Here is a 2,690-nt window from a genome sequence, read left to right on the forward strand (position 1 = left end):
AGGAGCTGAGCAAGTTTGAATCCACCTTAACTTTCATGGGACAGAACCTTGGACTGGAGTTTGAATTATCCACATCACAATGTCAGTCACTACCAAGCTGTTAGATATTTTAAAACATTCTCTCTCTGCTTTCATTACCCAGCTCCCACTCAGGACTCTTTCAAACTTGCGTTTTTCTCACATCTTTCTCCATTTCCCTTCTATAAACTATTATGAATTCATTTCATCATTCTGTTACTGCTTGGACATTCCAAGTCCTCAAAACATGTTACTTTGACTGACAGCTAATGAAACCTTTCAGCTTTGCTGTGATTGATAGGCGAGAGCCCGAATGTTACTTCAGGCGACTGTGAAAAGAAGCCGACTCTAATTTAATCTGGTATTTCAGAGGCACAAAGTCAAAAGCTGGAAGAAGATTAAAAAGTGGAATCATTTTGTTTCCCTCCCCTGAAAGAATTGGCACTGCAACTTGTAGGCAATTAATGTAAACATCTGATGGAATGGAAGATTCCAAGGTTCTTTCTCGAGGTGGGTGTGGCCAAACAAATTGTCCTTTTCGAGGGTCGGAGTTGTATTCGTTTATTTATTTTCATTTCAGGAGTTTTAAAACCAAGGATTGTGAAAGGTGTTGCAAAACCTTTAAAAACAAGTTCCTGGAACTCCTTGGAGTTGTGTTTACATTGCTGCCTTGGACCTGAGATAGGAAGCACTGCATTGGGGGTCGGGGTGGGAGTGGGTGTATAGACTCAGATTTGGCTGACACAAGTAGCTGATTGGTTTGTGCTGTTGTGACTAGTTGTAAGTATGACAAGTTATCAATCTGACGGTATGGTGCTGGGTGGTTGGCACTGCTGCCTCACAGTGCCAAGGACCCAGGTTCGATTCCAGCCTCAGGCCATTGTCTGCATGCAGATTATGCATTCTCCCTGTATCAGTGTGGGTTTCCTCCTGTAGTTTAAGGTGATTGGCCATGCCAAATTGCCCATAGGGTCCAGGAATGTGTAAGTTAAGTGCAGGAGTCAGGGGTAAATGTAGAGTAATAGGGAATGGGTCTGGATGGGATACTCTTCAAAGGGTCAGTATGGGCTTGTTTGGCCAAAAGACCTGTTTCCACACTGTAGGGATTCTGTGATGATGAAGGACCCATTCTTGAGCACATGGCCAGCTTCTGTATGTGAGTATAACTGTGGCTGACAGTTTTCCAGACAGGTCTTATCTCTGTATCTCTCTGTAGCAATCGACATTTCAAGCATAAGGCCTTCATCAAGAATTCCAAAATGCTAATTCTCCTGCTCCTTGGATTCTGCCTGACCTGCTTCTCCAGCACCACACTTTTTGACTCTGATCTCCAGCATCTGCAGTCCTCAAAAGGGAGGAACAAAAGAAAGGCAAAACATTTGGAGAACAGAATATTGAGGGAACTGCAATGTCTTTCATTCCCACTGCACTAAACCACTTCCCATTCACAAAATTGTAGCCACTGACAACTGAGTAAACATCATCATGTTTTAATCGATCACCATTGAATACTAAAGCAAACAAAATTTTCAGCATTGATTAATCCTCAAGGACTTCAGACGTCTGAGTGCACTAACTGCAGCTACACCACTGGAAAAAGAGGCACTGTACAGGTATTGAATAATTGCAATGTTAGCTAACGTCGTTGAGAGAAATATTTTTTCACAATATGATGGATTTACTGGAGCAGTGACAAAATGGACTATGAGACAAACATTTACAAGATGGCTATTTATATCTGGACATTGCTGTATCTCTGACCCAGAACTTCAATCTCGTGGAGCACCGGTTGTGTTTCTCTGTCAAGATTCAAACTGTTCACGATTCCGAGCTGTTTCTAATATATTCCACTTTTTACAAAAGTGACATCATCTGAATTATTGTGTTCCTTTCTCTGTGATATTTTTTGTTCACTCTGACAGATGGATCTGCCTTTATCAGGTGAACTAAACCCCAATGTCTCATTGATTATGCGTGTTGTCATCACACAATGCAGAAGTACTTCTTACCTGGTGAAGCCTGATCTCTCTGTCTCACGTTCAGGGACTGCAAACATAGCAAGGTTAATCTTCTCGCCAACAAGGACAACTAATGCCGTCTGAGACTTTTGATAACATTTCTTCATTCAGTGCCATGGTCATCACAGTGTCTAAGGCCATCACAGTGTCCACGGTCATCACAGTGTCTAAGGCCATCAAGGTGTCCAAGGTCATCACGGTGTCTGAGGTCATCATGGTGGCTATGGTCATCACAGTGTCTAAGGTCAACATGGTGTCTAAGATCATCATGGTGTCCAAGGACATAACGGTGGCTAAGGCCATCACGGTGACCAAGGTCATCACGGTGTCTAAGGTCATCACAATGTCTATGGCCATCACAGTGACTAAGGTCATCACTGTGTCTAAGGTCATCACAGTGTCTATGGCCATCACAGTGACTAAGGTCATCACGGTGTCTAAGGTCATCACAGTGTCTATGGCCATCATAGTGTCTAAGGTCATCACGTGTCTAAGGTCATCACAATGTCTAAGGCCATCGCTGTGTCTAAAGCCATCACAGTGACTAAGGTCATCACGGTGTCTAAGGTCATCACGGTGTCTAAGGTCATCACAGTGTCTATGGCCATCACAGTGTCTAAGGTCATCACGTGTCTAAGGTCATCACAATGTCTA

This window comes from Chiloscyllium plagiosum, unplaced genomic scaffold (genome assembly GCF_037043375.1).
Source record: "Chiloscyllium plagiosum isolate Xiang-an unplaced genomic scaffold, Cpla_swu_hap1 HiC_scaffold_47, whole genome shotgun sequence".
In the NCBI taxonomy this organism is placed as follows: Eukaryota; Metazoa; Chordata; class Chondrichthyes; order Orectolobiformes; family Hemiscylliidae; genus Chiloscyllium; species Chiloscyllium plagiosum.